This window comes from Nyctereutes procyonoides, unplaced genomic scaffold (genome assembly GCF_905146905.1).
Source record: "Nyctereutes procyonoides isolate TBG_1078 unplaced genomic scaffold, NYPRO_anot_genome, whole genome shotgun sequence".
NCBI classification, from domain to species: domain Eukaryota; kingdom Metazoa; phylum Chordata; class Mammalia; order Carnivora; family Canidae; genus Nyctereutes; species Nyctereutes procyonoides.
In genome coordinates, this window is record NW_026575120.1 from 22,454,112 (window position 1) to 22,471,541 (window position 17,430).

Below are 17,430 nucleotides of genomic sequence, written 5' to 3' on the forward strand. Positions count from 1 at the left end.
CACTTGTTTGCAACCCAGATGTTCATTTATCTCTGCTGGGAGTTTCCAATATCCTGTAAGTCTTCCCTGACGGTGATGTGCACAAGACATGTAAACAGGGAGAAAAGGAGGAGCATTTCTCATTATTGCTGTTCTGTGTCCAATATCTGCAGGATTTTTTTTAAGGTGGCTTTAAATCTGAAGGTCAGCTTCACAGCAATAGTCTTATGAAAACGTCCCAGGATGCCTTGGGGGCTCAGCGGTTGAACATCTACCTTCGGCTCAGGTAGTGATCCCAGGGTCCTGGGATCAAGTCCCACTTTGCGCTCCCCATTGGGAGCCTGCTTCTCCCTCTGTCTGTGTCTCTGCCTCTCTCTCTGTGTCTCTCATGAAGAAAGAGAGAAAGAAAGAAAGAAAGAAAGAAAGAAAGAAAGAAAGAAAGAAAGAAAGAAATATTCCCTAGTCTGCATGTTACAATTGCAGCTATTTCTGTCTTAGCCCTGCCCTGTGTTTTAAGTGCTCTGGATCTCACCTTCCAATGCGACAGCATACGGGCAAGCATTCTGTAGAATTGTGGTGAGTTGCACCACTTGAGTTGCATGTGCAGTGCACCCGGATGACTCCCACTAACAGCACATTTTAATTCCACTCCATCTCACACTTGCCCAGCCTGGTCAGGGTCAAGGTTGGCATTCAGAAAAGGGCTCGCTCATGCCTGGCTTTCAGATGTTTCTGTTGGGGTCACACGTTGATGGAGAGGCTTTCTTGAGAAAGTTCACATGTAATTGTAATGAGTGATTTGCTCTTAAAATTGGATACAAAGAGGGGATCCTGATGAGTTGCTAATGGTTAAGTCTTGCCCTTGCTAAGGCATGGGAGTGTAATGACTCTGTAAACAGCAGACACAGAAATGCTGGAAAGAGGGGAAGAAATCTATAATAGTGGGCCTGTGTCACTGAGTTGTCCTGACTTTCCTTCTACAGGAAACACAGTCTGAGGTCATATGGTCGGAAGATGATGGGGAGCATTGGCATGGAGGCATGTAATTAAGATCTGTGTCTGTTTATATTAAAACAGGTTTTCTTTGTAGGTGGAATCTAAAAGCAGAATTTAAATTTAATCTACAAGCACAATCCTCTGTATCATGAATGGTGGGCACCTGGCTGGCCTTTCTCTGCTCCATCACCACCCACCCATAGCCTTCCAGAGTGTTGCTGCTCAAGCTCAATGGGTGGTGGGTGTGAAGTCCTGTCAGGCTGGATCCAATTTTCTATTCATTGAATCTTATTTATAATTGTGTCAATTGAATGACTTATGGGATCAAAAACTCAAAAATATGTTATCTCTGTGTCACTGAAGATGGTCACGTGACATAAAATGAGGTAGATGAGCTGGATTTATTCTTAGTTACCATGTCCTCACTGCTAGTAGAAACATGGAGAATTCAGTAAACTCAGAAAACCACAGACACTGTGAAGATATTTGATTTGCAAAAAGGTGATGGGCCCTAGGACTACATTTTTTAAAGTCGGTAGTCGGGTCATTTTGGAAATATGTATTCCTATCATGCCCGTACAGTGAAACCTAACCCTGGCATCATACAACACTCCAACGGCAGGCCAGCATTGTAAGGCCACACTGCTGGGACTGGTGGTGGTCTTGATAAGGACTCTGTGAAGGACTCACACGTTCTATTCTGGCTTCTTTATCTATCTGCACCATCAGCCTGTGAGACCCAAGCCTGTCTGGATTTCCACTGAAGCATGTCTGCTGGGCCCCAAAACCTTCTCCTGACCCTTCTGTATGTTCTATTTCCTCAGAGACTGGGTAGGAAATGCAGTTAGAGGTTTCCAATGAAATAATTCACAAAAGGGTTTAATGTATTTCTTCCCATGTGGTCTCACACTTGTAGAAAAAGCTTCTAGAAATATCTAAATAATATTGATTATGGGAACTGTTGAAACCCCGATTGCCTGGTAAGGTACTTTGGAGTTTGGTCTCTACGCACATCCATCACTCCTGGGAGTCAGTGACCTGTCCACTGCTGTGTAAAACCCTGGGCTTCAGGGACAGGTGAACACAGGGGGCAGCTCTGTGAGCATGGCCAGTTCTGGCAGGAGGGGTGTTGGTTTTAGACACCCTCCACCCACACTCCTCAGTCTTCCCATCTACAAATCTGTGGGTAATGCCCCCCCCCCCTCAGCTAGCAAAGCAAACACACCATGATTATGCTTCATTCTTCAATCTTTCTACTCAAAGCAATGTGCAAGGAACTGACCACCGCTTACATCATGGCCTTGCCTGGATATCTTTGCATTGGAAGAGGGTCATGGGAAAAGGAAAGCTTCAGCAACAACCCCTGAGAAGGAGGAGTGGGAGACCCAGTCCTACCTGCCTTGCTCAAGTCCTACTTTAAGCCGCTTGGTTCTAGAAAACTGAGTGCTCATAGAAACTCGCCCACAAAATGCTCACAAAAAGTCATGTGTTTTGGAGGGTTAAAAGAATGTCTGATTAAGGGGACTGGGGGGGTGAAGGGGGCAAGGCAGGTAACAGAGAACAATGGGTTTCCCTGAAGCATTTGTTACACTTACTTACCTTCCTTTGGAAGTTCCCTTTTTTGAGGTTCCACCACAGCACTCTGGGTGTGTCCCGCCCTCCTTCAGGCCCACCCCTCAGAGGCCAACGCTCCCCTGGGCTGCTTGCTCTCCTCTCTCCCCATCCCCTGCCTAGGGATGCTCATTTCTTCTGGGGCATCAGGTCTCCGGTGCCCCTGCCTCTGTCCTGGACCCTTCAGGCTGTGCTTATCATTCGGAACCACTTTGTAGTTCCCAATCCTGGGGCCTCACGAATCCAAACCTTCTGTGCTCCTCGTGACCTCCTGCTTCTTGTTTTTGCCTGAAGTGGACATCTTTTGAAGCTAAGCCCAGCCTTCACCACCTCCTTGGGATATTTCCAAACAGCCTTAGGCTGTGTGCTGTCCATGGAGTCATGTGGTTTAGCTTCATGATCCCAAAGATCCCCATTCCACTGAGTGGCAGTACATGGCAGGGCTCTACAATGAGGAGGAAGGGGTTTTATCAAACACACAAGAGTTTATAATCCCAGTGAGAATCCATCCATGTGAGAAGCTGTTGCCTCGTTCAAATGCTGCTTCTTTGCTCACAATACGTTCTGGAAATCTTTCTATGATGCCGGCTTCGGTGCAGAGCATGTTCTTTTTTATTTTTTTAAGATTTTTAAATTTATTTATTCATGAGAGACAGACAGAGAGAGAGAGAGAGAGAGAGAGAGAAAGAGAGGCAGAGACACAGGCAGAGGGAGAAGCAGGCTCCATGCAGGGAGACTGACGTGGGACTTGATCCCAGGACTCCAGGATCACACCCTGGGCTGAAGGAGGTGCTAAACCCCTGAGCCACCCGGGCTGCCCACAGAACATGTTCTTATGACTGTCTTCATGGTGGCAAATATCAAGCCCAGGTTTGACTTTGGGAAATAGTGGACCGTCATCAGGAGACCTGCCAGCGGCAGACCTGGTGGCTTTGTTGGGTTAAATGTTGGGTGTGACTGTGAACTGTGTCTCTGAAGATGAGACTTCCCCAAGTCTTCTGAGCCATCTCTGTTGTTAAACATCGAGGAACTCTGGGCTGAAGCCCTTCCTGCCTGTGAAGTTACCTTAGGACCTGGTCTGTCACTAGAGGAAAGGGTGGGATGTCCTGGGGGCCTGGGGACTTGTGATGGATCCAACGAGACATTCTGTACTCCCCCTCTCAGGAAGAGGGGAGGCAGCCCCCACCTCTGCCCCTTGCCCCTCCAGGGAAGAAACATGGACTCCAGGAGGAGTTTGGCCCCATCATGAGAGCATTCTGCTCCTACCAGCCCTGGAGCAACTCAGGTGCCGAAACCAGGCCAGGAAGCATTGTGTCTTCAGATGTTGAGGTGACAGAGGTCCTTGCCCCAACTGATGTGTGGGGGGGGTAGAGACAGCCTCAGATGATCAGAGCCCCTTGGCCCTGCTTGCTGGTGATTGCAGGCATGTGGTTTACCCCCTCTGAGCCTTTCTGTGCACCAGTTGCCTTCTGTTACCCTTGGATCCCTTGTCCTGTATGCCCAGCTGCGGTCTACACCCCAGGGAACCCCACTACCTGGGGTCTTGGCCCTCTGACCCCTGGAGTGTAGCCAGGGCTTGGCAGAACTGGAGAATGGGATGATGGCATGAGGAAGGCGGAGGCTGGAACATGCCATCCCATCTGCTTCCACGGCTCCCCGAGCTCCCCTTCCTGGCAGCCAACCCTGACTCTGGTCTCTCCGCTGTCCCTGCTGTGGTTCATCTTATCTTGGGGTGGCTGCCCAGCTGCCATTCACATTCTGGAAGCGTGCACAAGCGGCTTTCTGTGTTCATGTTGTTGTTATTGTTGAAACACCTAGAATACTGCAATTTTTCTGATCTGATGTCTTGTGAGCAGAGTGGAAAACAGAGCTGACCTGCTCCCACAATTTTTAAAGAGACCCCCGAACGCATTTGCAGAGTGAGAACCGGCATCAAGTACAAACCCAGAGAAACCACAGGGGTCGCCCCCGTCGATCAAGAGAGACCCATGGCCGCATCATGTATTCTGAGCATCAGCACCAGCACTGGGTGAGGATGTGGAAGGCGGGGTCAATGTGCTTGGTACTTTTGAGAGTTCAGAACCCTGGCCCAGGTGCACAGAGGGACCTCAGCCTTTCTTCTAAGTCCACCGTCCCCTCACACCCCTGCCTCTCCTTTCTGGACGGGCTCCTATTGGCCTGTGGTAGGACGTGCTGAGGACCAGCAGATGATGAGCATCTCTCGGCACCCTGAGTTCACTGGGTGGTTCATGGACCTCCTGGCGGAGGCCTTGCCTGTGGAATGCAGGCACTCATCTTACGAGCCTCCATGTGTGTCTCTTTCTCCTTTTCTTCTCTTTCTGTCCCTCCCTGCTCCTCTCCTCCTTCCTCCCCTCCTCTCCCGTGACCTCCACATTCCAAACCAGCACCAAACGCGACAAGGACTAACAGGACTGCCGTTTCCGCAGCCCTCTCTCAAAGTGGGGGCGAGGGCATGTCTGAAATTCCCTGTCTGCTAACAAAGGGAAAGGTAGTAAAAGCTCTTCTCTTTCAAGAAACCTGGCGGCCGCCCGTCCTCCTCCTGTCTTAGACATCCCAAACAAAACCAGCAGATCCAGCGCCGTCCATAAAATACGCACTCCCTAATTGCTAATGTTTCCTTTTTGATAACTAAAAAGACTGTGCACATTAAATAAAAGGAGATTTAATTTCTAGTTTAAATACAGCTGCTGTGATTCTTATGCACCACACAGCTGTTCTGAGGCTGGCACGGGGCCACGGCGCAGAGGCTCCATCACGTCTGTCTTCATTGTCTTTCTGACACACGCACACAGAGCATCATGGAGTGTTTGGGAAACATTGTTATTCATTTGCAGGTCTGCACTGCATAGCAGAGGGACGAGCCTTGCCGGCCCCACACCTCTGAGCTCTTGGCACCTGCCAGACCGATTCTCCCTCTGGCTGCCTTCTTTCTGCAGAGGAAAATACATTGTTTCACCACCTCTTTTCCCGTTCCAGGCAGGGACAGACCCAACAGACCACAATATTTCTTAGGATTGCTAAAAAAAAAAAAAAAAAAGAAAAGAAAGAAAAGAAAGAAAGAAAAAATTTACAGAAAAAGGACTGATCACATGTTTTTATTTTGAAAACCACAAGAGCAAAATTTCGGGTTGGAGTCTTAAAGGGATGCCATCAATCTGTGGCTGTGTCCTGGGGGTGGAGAGGAAAAGAAATTGCTGCCAAATGGTGTGTCATTCTCGATCCGTTTCAGAGTGAAAATAATCCTAGACGATACAGGAAAAATTAGAAAGATTAAAGTCTTCAAGGACATTCTGACCACTTGCTTTAATTTAGGAGCTGTCCTCTGGGAGGACTGGAACGGCTCCTGCTCGCGCACAGTGGAGAAAGACTATTGCCATCAGGTTCCCCAGGCAGGAGCCCCTGCTGCCCAGGCCTGACGCCTGGAGGCTCTTCCTGTGGGGATTCGCCCTTGGCAGCGCCCGGCAGCTGCACTGGGCCCACAGGGCTCTCTGCCTCCCACCGCGGTCCCACCCCTTGCCCTGGGGGGCAGCTCCCAGGCCCCAGGGCCACCCTCCTACCCCACCCTCTGCACACACAGTCGGGCTGGGGTGGGTCTCCCTGTCTCCCAGGACACCAATGGGCCTTCTCAGAGCCTGCTGGGCAGGGGAGCAGAGAGTCGCGGTCTGAGAAGGAACCAAGAGGACTGCCCCGTCCAGTTAGCATCCACCCTGGCCCCACTCCCTGTGAGTAAGGTCCTCAGCCCCATCGACTCACTGCAGGCCAGTGTTCCAGTGTCCACGGGTGGCTGTAACCATGGGCCACAGACAGGGTGCTCTAAAGGCCAGGTTATCTTCTCACGTCCTGGGGGCAAGGAGGCCAAGATGACGGTGTGGACAGGGCCAGCTCCTCCCTGGTGTGGACAGCTGTCTTCACCCCGGATCCTTATCCGGTCGTCCCCCTGGGTGTTCTGTGTCCTGACCCCCCCCTGATCCCCCCCATCAGGGATCCCTGGGTGGCGCAGCGGTTTAGCGCCTGCCTTTGTCCCAGGGCACGATCCTGGAGATCCGGGATCGAATCCCACGTCGGGCTCCCGCTGCATGGAGCCTGCTTCTCCCTCTGCCTGTGTCTCTGCCTCTCTCTCTCTCTCACTGTGTGCCTATCATAAATAAATAAATAAATAAATAAATAAATAAATAAATAAATAAAAGGACACCCATCAGATTGGACCAGGACCCCTCCCCCCTTCTGACCTCACTTTACCTAAATCACCTCTTTAAAGGTCCCAACACCATCCCCTTCTGAGTTCTGGGTTAGGACTTCACCTGACCTCATGAATGTGGGGACTCAGCCCAGCCCCTAAGACAAGCTGGGCTCCTGGGGAGCTGAGTGCAGCATGAGCCTCCAGCCAGAGCGTTTGTCCCCTTCACCCAAGAGCAATAAACAACGTTCCTTGTCCCCAGTCATTAGGACACAGCTTCCCTGTCAATGTGACCTGCTTTCCCACTGAATGAACTAACCAGGGCAGGAGGAGAGAAGAGGATGTACATGTGCCTTAGACCCAGAGGAGTCTCTCTTGACAACCTCCTGTGCCTTTGGGGAAATGTGGTCTCTCTGTAAAAGGGAGACATGGAGCCACCTGGGAGGCTTTCAGTACCCCACGGTGACCCGAGTCAGGAAGAGACACAGAAGCAGCAAACTGCAGTCTGAGGGCCCTGTCTGGTTCCCAGCTTGTCTTCATAAATATTTATTGGAATACAGCCTCACTGTGCACTTACGTGTTATGTCTCTGCTACGGTGGCAGTGTCGGGACCTGTTACAGAGCCTACAGAGACCACAGAGCCTGCAGGGCCCACGGAGACCACAGTGCACCGGCACATACTCCTGGCCCCTTACAGAAGTGTCTGACCCCCCGACCCTGCACCCCCACCTCAGACCCCTGAGATTAGTCAATGCTGGGTTGTTGCTGGGAGGGTGGTGGTCCAGCAGAACCAATGTGCCAAGTGTCAGCGGAATGTGCGCTCATTTGCTGTAACGTGTGATATTTGTGTGGTGAGCGCTGACGCTCCAGGGGCCAGAGCCCACCGGCTGTGTGCTCCGGGGTTCACAGCCATGCGTGATCTCTCCCCACTCGGCCGTGTTACCAGCGTGTGGACTCGCCACAGACTGTGTGTTTGTTCAGGAGGGGTCTGAGCCCCGCGGCGCCTGCCGGAGACACACAGGGTGGAAGCCAACAGCTGGGGGGTCAGGGTGGGCATACCTTGCCCAGACTCCGAAGCCAGGGCCGCCAACGGGATCGCCTGCTAAATACGATGACCACGGACCCTATTGCCTGTGGCCAAACCTAACCTTTATTTAACTTCTTGTGTCATGAAAAAGCAAAACCTTTTTTTAAAATTTAAACTCAATTAGCCAATATAAAGTACATGCTTAGGGGTCCCTGGGTGGCTCAGCAGTTGAGCATCTGCCTTTGGCTCCGGGCGTGATCCCTGGGTCCTGGGATGGAGTCCCACGTCGGGCTGCCTGCATGGAGCCTGCTTCTCCCTCTACCTATGTCTCTGCCTCTCTCTGTGTGTCTCTCATGAATAAATAAATAAATAAATAAACCTTAAAAAAATAAAGTACATACTTAGTTTCAGATGCGGTGTGCAGCAATTCATCAGCTGTGTACAACAACCAGCGTTCACCCTATCATGTGCACTCCTTTGTGCCCATCACCCAGTGACCCCATCTCCCCACCCCTCTCCCCTCCAGTGACCCCCAGTCTGTTTCTCAGAGTTAGGAAGACATCAAAAGCTAAACATTGTTAAAAGAATTAATAAACCAAACTTTTTTCTTAATTACAAAATCAGAAACATTTTTAAAAATTGCTAAATAGAGTGACCATTACAATTTAAGTCCTGGCCCCACCTTTGGGGGAAGAGCAGCCACAGAAAGCAGACTGGGGGGCCAGGGTGGGTGGGGTTTTGAGCTGTCCTTCTGCTTCTGTTGTGTGCTGAGGGGTCAGGGCCTGGCACCCCGATGTGGTCGCTGCACCGAGAAGGATGGAGATGGGAGGGTGCATACAAAGGTGACAAAGCATGACACACACACAGGAAAGTGCTCACAGGTCACATATCATCTCTCCCAGACTCCCTGCGTTTTTGTCCAAGGGATGGACTAGAACATGCTCAACAGGGCTCTGGGTGCTTACAGTCCTCTTGGACGAGGGATTGACACCAAAGCTGTGCCTGTTGTGAGTCACCAAGGCCCTGGGTGCAGGCTCAGCCGCCACATCTTCAGCCCGGACCCGCCGCCTCCTGTCCTCACCTGGGGACACCTCACCTGTCCTCACCAGAGCCTGTCTGCCCATCTCCTGCCGCTCTGCACAGAGCACGCTGGCAAGGCGCATTGCTTCCCGCTACCTCCCCCAACCCTGGTGCCCCAGTCGGGACGAGCCACACTCAGCTCTGTCCCCAGAGTGCCCACGCAGCGCTTTGTGCCTCGTGGGCTCGGCAATGGGCCCTGGCAGCCCGGGCCAGCCGGTGGGGCTCCCGCCCGGAGGTTAGGCAACCCTTGTGACAAATGTCCACGCTCAGCCTCCCCTTCCTCTTGGCAGCCCCATTTCAATATGGAAGTTTGGGAAGGCTGGCACAGGACTGGCTTTGTTCCCACTGTCGCCCCGAGCTCGCCACAGGGAACACATGGGGCAGGTGTAACGGCAAACTTGATACTGAGTCTGGCTGAGTGCCCACTGTGTACATGGGGGTCCTCACCTCGTCTTTTCAGACCCTGTGGTCCAGACAGGCCATCCTCTGGGGGTTTGGGCCAGGTGGGCTCAGCAAGCCCAGTCCCAGCCTGCCTTCCCCAGGGCAAAGGGGCCGTGAGCACAAGACCAGATCCCATGGGAGGAATAAACCAGACATTGAGCAAGATGCCTGGGACCAGGGTCGGGGTGGGCAGCCAACACTCAAGGGTCAGAAAGCTCACGGAAAGGAAGCTCTGCTGTCTCGTGACCAAGCTGGGCCACAGGCGCTCCCGTATCTGTGCCTGCCCCCCCCACCCCTGCACTCCAGCTTCCACCAGCCACTTGAGGACTCTGGGCAGTGGCTGGGGCCCCCTGCAAGGGTAGAGGTGGCCTCCCACACAGCCTGTGCTCTGTGGGTGCTCAGAGCGTGGACCCCACAGTACTCACCCTGTGAGCATTTCTTTTCTTCCCCTGGATTGTGTCTGAGAGCCTGGGCGTTCACAGACCCCACCGTGCCGGGGACCTCACGATCTGCCAGTCGGACCACACATGGACACCAGGGAGGAACAGCAGTGACGTCTAGCAAGAGTGGGGAAGCCAGGGCCCCCTCCAGGCCTTCACAATCACACTTGGCATGGCGGCCCCAGGGAAGGCCTCAGAGCCTCGGGATGCACGGGGCCTCTTGCATACGCCTACACGTATGCATGTGCCACACGCTTGGTGCATGTGTGCGGCCTGGAAGTGGGAGCAGCTGGGAGCAGCAGGGGGCTGACTTTGTGTGGAGGCAACACGATGCCCGCACCCCTGCCCACCTCAACCTGCTTGCTCCCGCCGCTCCCCAAATCCCTCTGCATCAAGGAGCAGCACTTCTGAGAGCGTCTCTCAGATGTCTCAGATCTCACTGTAGTTTGAGGGATTATTGTTTCCCTTTCAGGTGAGGAAGGAATTAGCCCTCCCGAGGGGAGACGACACCTCGGGGGCAATGTGGCCAGGCCCCCCCAGTGTGGACTTGGCGCCCGGGCCCGGGTCTCTGGATCTCCACGAACACCCACTGCAGAGAGCCTGGTCCTGCTGTTCCCAGAGGAGGCATCACGCTCTCTCATCTCCCTGCCCCATGCTGCCCCACTGGCTGCCCCTCACCTCCCAGGGAGTTCCCCCACACCCCTGCCCCCCCCCTTTCCAGCTCTATATCTGTCTCCCCAGCCTGTCCCTCCTGTCCCTGGTGCTGCCTCCACCGTCTGACAAACTCAAGCATGGCACCCTTTGGGGGTGCCTGTGGCATCTCAAAAGGGCTTCCTGGGCTCTGTTGATATTTTCCACACAAGAGCAGCCTTGGGTTGGGAGGACCTTCTAGAAACAGCTCTCAGGGGTTTGTCTCTCCACATAGGGCCTCCGGGCATTCCCACCACCGCCTCTCCTTACCAACCACACCTGCCCCACGCTGAACTCGGCACATGTGCTCAGTACCATGGACATTTGCAACAGGGAATTCAGATCCACAGAGAGACAGCACTTCCTCTGTGCCCGTAATTCAGCCGGAGAACTGGTTCTATTTCCAGCCATAAGAGGCCCCCTAGCAAGAATGGAGGCATTCTGGAAGACCCCTCCACTTACTCCTATGGTCTGACCCAGGGCGCAGAGGTGCCATGTTATTGCTGCTGCCAGTTAACACTAGCAGACCCCTGGGGGTGCTGAGGGGAGTAGCTCCATCATTATCAGCCATTAGCCCTGAATCACTTTTCTCAGATAAACTTCAACACAGCAAAGTCCTGCAGATAAGAAAGGGGTAGGGTCAGGGCAGGTGTTGGTATGTGGGTGCTGGCAGGTGAGCAGGCCACAGAGAGAGAGGAGGCACGAAGGGAAGAACCAGGCATCAGGTACACATGCTGCTGCGGGCTGTCATGCACCTGCCAGCCTGTCATGTCCCCTCCCTAGGGGTGGATGTGACAGGGAACACTTGGTTTGCCAGCAGAGGTGATTTTCAACCTCTTCCTTCCATGTTTGGGGCTGAAAGCTCTGCTTGGCCTCATGAGAACGGGGAATGCACAGGGTCCCCTTCTTATGGGATCGGTGCCAATATCCAGCCTAAAGTCTTTTGTGAACTTCTTTCTTTTTCTTGGTACATCTAGAGTCTCGATGATGTCACGGTGTTGGATTGTCCACCCTGAGGCCATGGGCCCCACGATCTGCTGCTTGCTGGCCATGAGCACCACTGGACAGGAGTCAAAGGAGGACACCCCTCCCTTCCTCAAGCATTGCTCCGAGGGCAGACCTGCAGGGGTCAGAAGCAGCTACTGGTCATCGGTGCCATCCCACAGGTGGCTTCTCCTGTTCCTGATGGTGCCATCCCAGCCATGGCATCGATTCCCAGTGCCAGGTACTAGGGGATACCTTCTTGATCTAAAATATCAGTCATATTTTATGTATTTGGTTCTCTTACCCCTGAACCAACCGTAAATACTTGAGGGGAGGTGGCCCTGAGCCTGTGCCTGGTTTATTGTAAGGACTCCAGGCAGATTGATGGACTAGGTGAGTTACTGACTGGTCCAGATGCAGGATTAGTGCCCCTTGGAGACACCGAGATCCCACCCGGTGAAGCTTAGAGGCCTTGGTCACTGTTCTGTAAGTGCAGTCCCCCAACATGTCCAGGCTGTGGGCCATGGAGTCTCCCTTCCAGGACGAAGCTGGGCCTGATGCCCGGAGCAGACAGCCCTGGGCCGGAGCCCTCTTCTGAGGAAGCCGGCATCCAAGGGACAATTGTCCTGGTCTAGGACCTCAGGAAACGGCCATCCCCACCAGGAGTCATCAGGAAGGCAGGTGCTGGGGCCCCACTCCCTGGGGGCAGGCCTTTGGCAAGAAGATAGGCTGTCCAGGGGCTGAGAGTAGAGAAAAAGACGGGCAGAGGCCACTCGGCAGCTGCGGGCCAACTGCTGACGGCTTTCGCTGTTCATTTTGAATTCCCTTCCCTTCTCCCCCTGAAACATCCCCAAGAAAATCTATTTTGATGCCAAAGTCCTGGGAGGTCAACTGCAGACCTCAAGTAGCACTTTCAGAGGCACGTGACTGAGCAGCCATGTGGCAAGTTGCCTGCCCACGGAGCCCTCCTGACGCAGGGTGGGTCGGGCGGCGTCTGCAGCCGCACAGGGAAGGGCGCTGGCTCCCGGGGGCAGCTGGGCTGATGGGCGATTCTCACAGCCACCCGGGTGGCCCCGATGCCGAGTTGGGGCAGAAGGTAACTGGCTCTAGGGACGGGAAGTCCACTAATGGGTCCCTCCTGTGTTTTCAGTCCTGAAATGCACTCATCTCCCCGTGTCCCATCTTCAATGACTTTAACCCTCTGCTCTTTCTATTTTGTGGAAAGTTCTGCAGCTTGGGCCACAGTCAAAACTCGAATGTGGGTGGGGTGTTTCCTGGTTCCAAGGACTTGCCATGGATGGGCTCACACAGCACGCCCTCCCCCTCCCCGCAGATGATGGACGCCCACCCTCTGTGGTTTGCAGGCTCTGGGGTGCCTATCCCTTTTCCCCCCATGTCCCAACCCTCTGCCCCATGTGCCGTGGCAGGTGGTGTCTTCAGGGCCTGCCAAGCAGCCTTCCCAGGCTCTCCCACCAGGACTTGCAGACAAGGAAGCCGTGTGCAATCTGGGCTCTCTCCCTACTTGCTCTTCTGGGTCTTGCGGCCCCTGGGGCTGAGCCCCTCATCGGCATGCTTTCCGCTGCCCTGAACCCACCTCGCCAAGTTCCAGGGAGTGCTACTGCATCCTCCCTGCTGTGTGCTCACCCTCTTTAAAGTGAAGGCAGAAGCCCCAGACCTCCAGCATCAGGGCAGCACGAACAGGGTGGGTGTCTCAAGCCCATGCTGCACCCAGGGCCCCTCTCACACCAGGACTCCCTCAAGCCTGGGCGTCCCAGTGAGGGTGTCAGCGTGGCCAGTGGGGAGGGCAGGGCTGGCCCTCGCAGGCGGACATCCCCTGTGCACAGCTGTTTCCATGGCCCACGGTAAATCTCCCCTGATGTCTTGCCCAGGCCCGCAGGCTGTCTTGGATGGCTAAAGAAATGCCAGAGGCTGCCTTTGACTCTTGATGTTCTGCATTCGCAGAGACAACTGAGTTTGGTGTGGATGTTATAATTTGTGCTTCCATCTATTGAGCACCTTCCTGGGGCCACTCATTGGTCCTGCAGAAAGGTGACCAGGTCACAGTGGCCCGGCCTGAGGGGCTGTGGGGAGCTCTTCAGGCTGCTCCAAAGGATGGGGGCAGGTGGGAGCCAGGAGTTGGGCCCCAGGGTCCCAGGTGGGAGGGAGCAATGCTTTGCAGGAACCTGGAGCATGTGCATCGTAGGCATCCAGCGCTTGCCTGTTGACAGTTTAACGTGTGGCCTGAACTGAGCTATGACTCCTTCCCCGTTGGTTAGAGAGAGAAATAGGGCAGGGGGGAGATTAAACCTTCTGGGTGCGTCAGGCTGATGTTCCCAACACACTGGGTGTGTTCGTTCCATGCTCCATTTTGAGGAGCTGGGGTGGCCCCACGCTGCATGTGGGGTAAAAGCCATACTCCTACCTCATCCTCTGAAGCCTGACCCCATTGTTCTGTTCCAGACAAGTGCTCTGCTGGCTGCTGCTGCCTGTGCCTGCGGATGCTCAGGGGACCAGCCTAGGATCCCAGTCGCCCCGTGCCCTCCCTCCCACCCGTGAGGCTGATGGTGCATGGCCGAGAACATGTGCTCCTGGGTTATCAGCCCTGCCCACCAGCGGCTTTGCTTGGACCAGCTCACCTTCGCTTGCAGGTTCTGGTACCCAGGGATACTTTGTTCACAGTATTTCCTCAGCCTAATACCTCCTACTTCCTTACTTTTATCAGACCAGCTTTCTTGTCCTTCAAGAACACTACTCAGAGCCCCTTCTCAGGGGAGCATGGCCAGAGTCAACCCCCTCGTCCACCTGCCCCTCTCCCCCGACGTGGGGCAGCAGCCTGTCAGCATCTGCCAGGCCTGGCTTGAGCAGGGTCTTCACAGACACCCACTCCTCCTGCCTTTTTGCTTACTGGTGCCTCGGGATGGGGGGTGACACTGGAATTTCCCCGGAGCCCCATGACCCTGGAGAACAACCAGGTTGAGAGACCCCTCCTCGTGTTCTCGGAATTGGCTCCTGCGGGAAGTCCTCCCCATGTGATGGGAAGCATCACGGTGCCCCCTGCTCCCCCAGGACAAGGGCAGCCCCAAGCCCTCCAAATTCCTATCCTTGGCCTTATCAATTATTAGCTAGACTGCTAGTCCTGTTGATCAACAGGAACAGAATACTTGTTAACCCCACTCTGCCCCCTTGGCCCCTGACCTTGGCTCCCTCTCCCCCAGCCTGAGCTGGCATTTACCCCCTGTAAGGTCCTGTCTGCAGAACAGGCTGCCCGAGCTTTCTCTGCCCTGCAGTCCTGTCCAGCTGCCTGGCCATGCCACCTTCCCGCAGCTGCCTCCTGTCTGTAGAGGAGAGACCCCCGAGCCTGGCCCAGAGGGGGCTGACCTACGGTCAGTGCACACCACGCGGCGAGGACATCCCCCCTCGAAGCACCTTTCAGATGAGGCCCCTACTCCTGGGTGAGTCTGGAGTTGTCTTTATGCGACAGGTGAAGAGTGGGGATGCGGTGGGACACTGTTCCTATTTTCTAATCCCTGGGGACCTGCAGGATGTGCAAGGAACTAGCAGCTTGCGGGCCCAGCTCTTCCCAGAGCAGGAAGGGAAGTATCTTCCCCTATGCAGAGCAGCTTCACCTTTGCAAGCTTCGAAACCCCACCCGACCCGTCCCAGGAGGGAAGCACACTGCAGGCACCAAGGAGGAGCCAAGAACCTGCTTACTCATCAGTGATGCCCAGAGGGGGAGGTGCGTCCCCTGTGGTCCCCAGGGCACCTCCCCCAGAGGTGGTGGTGGTGGAGGGGGCGTCAGGTGCTGCCTGGCCAGCCTGCCAGGAGTGGGAGGAGAGCTGAGGATGATCTAAGTTGCTGCATGAAGCTGCAGGGTGCCCCCGCTCTGGAACGCACCTCCCTAGGGTCAGCCCAGGGGTCTGCCTCCTCTCAGGCGACGCCGACCGTCTTCCTTGGGAACCTCTGGGCTCATAGTCTTCTCTGTCTCTTCACCCCCATGCCTGAGGGGGAGCTGCTCCTGGTGGTATGTTGAGGCAGGCCGTTGTCTCACCTTCTAAGGCCTAAGCAGAGGTGGGGCACTCTATTTATAATTTGGGGGATTTTCGAAATCGTAACTCTTTCATTATAAAATGCCTAGAGCCTTCAGACACAGCAATCAAACACAGTAATATCCGGTGTCGTTTAAGAGGGACCTGTGTATTTTTAAAAACATTATCAAAGAGATTAAGCCTAAATGATGTTCACTGAAGGGGTGTGTTGACAATATTTATGACTAAGTGGTGCAAATTTACTTATCAATAAGAAAGTACCAAAGCATCTCATAGCCCTGGATTACTGAATGTTTCCAATATCAGAGTCTCCCTTGATGTGATACTATTTTTTTTTGACACGAGTTTATAGTTGTGTTTTAATGCCTCTGGTATAACCAACAATTTACAAATCAACCAGACATCTACTCTATGGGGCAATTCAGGATTTTTGCCTTTGAAATCCCCTAGGGAGACTTGAAAATCCAGTTTGTTGTGTCTTCCTTCAAGATCTAAAATAAACGTACATGGAGCTGAAAACATGCAGAGGGGAATTTGCAGCTTCTTCTGCAAGATGGGTTTCGGTGTCCCACTCACCCCAACCCAGCTCTGCCCCTCACCGATGCAAAAATATTCTTAAGTCTGAAGCTGAACGCTTGTCGTCTTTGCCACTTAGGGCTGACGGGTGCCGTGCTGAGGTCAGTGGCATCTGCTCTGTGGGGATGCGTAGATCCCTGGGGAGCAGGGGCCACCCAGAGCACAATGTGAGGTTACCCCAGGTGTGCAATGTGAGGTTACCACAGGCAGTCTGGTATTTCAGAGGCTCAGGCAACGCTCGCAGGAACAGGGGGAACAGGCTTCTGATGCAAGAGGCCCGTCACGTTGCTTGAAGCCCAAATGCAGGACTCTCAAAAGCAGACAAGATAAACACAAGGATTGGATGTGCACTTGATTTTTAATAGCATCCCTGAAAATCAGTGCTGAAAGTCTAATATCTGAAGTGGTAAAAATGCAGCACAAATTGCCATCGGTCCTGAAAACGTATAACGAGGTACTTAATGAGTAATCCATCACATTTAAAAAAAAAAAGAAAGAAAGAAAAAAAAAAAAAGCTTGCAGGTCCTATTATGTGAGATCATCCCCTGAGAATCCATTCTGATCTCCCCGAGCTGTGCCATCCGCCGTGGCTGGCGGGCGCTCCGAATACAGCCAGCCCAAATTGGGATGTGATGGGGTGGGTGTTAAGGACTTAGCAAGAGAAAGAGGATCTACACTGCATCTTTGAGAATTTGTTAGTGTGGATCGTGTGTTGAAATGTCATATTTTGGCTTATTAGGTTAAAAATACACAGTATTAAAATTAATGGCACTCGTTTCTCCTTACTTTTCGAGATGTGGCTATTAGTGAGAGCTTGTATTTGTAGCCCTTCTGGTTTGCGGTGGATGATGCTGATGTAGAGTAGGGACGAGTGAACAGACACCCGCAGAGGGCGGCCTGTCAGGAGTCGTGCAGGGACCAGGGACGAGAGGTGTTCTAGGACTCCACGGACAAGGGGAAGGATGCAGATCACGTGGGCAGTGACAATGTCCCAGGGAAGATCTTTCTGTCCAGCTGTGAGAGTGACAATGATTTCAGAAGAAGAGCCTGGAAGCGGAGGGGTTTCCAAGTCGGGGACTTGCATGGGAGTGCTGGGCCCTGCACAGAATGACGCAGACATGCTCGTAATAGCCATGTGTCCTTCCCGGTTGTTGGGCATGACACTCATTAGGCCTCACCACTTTACAGGTAAGGAAACCAAGCTCAGCAGGTGAGGTGCCTGGCTGGCGGAAGCCTCGCTCTAAGAGGAAGGCGGGATGGGATGAGCAGTCTGACTCCAGAGCCAAGGCACTTCCCCCTAAGCTCTAGAACACTCACCACTGATGATTCCAGACACGACGGTTGGGGGAAGGGGTGGCGTGT

At 53.6% G+C, this 17,430-nt stretch overlaps 1 long non-coding RNA gene across 1 annotated transcript; it reads right to left on the bottom strand.

Annotated features, from left to right (window-relative positions):
- Window positions 1-5,723: 5,723 nt before the first annotated feature.
- On the bottom strand, window positions 5,724-15,768 carry LOC129515613 (uncharacterized). The gene is made up of 3 exons (XR_008665610.1): window positions 15,158-15,768; window positions 6,361-6,447; window positions 5,724-5,849 (listed from the first exon to the last, which is right to left on the bottom strand). It is a non-coding gene; the product is annotated as an uncharacterized LOC129515613 (long non-coding RNA).
- Window positions 15,769-17,430: the final 1,662 nt, after the last annotated feature.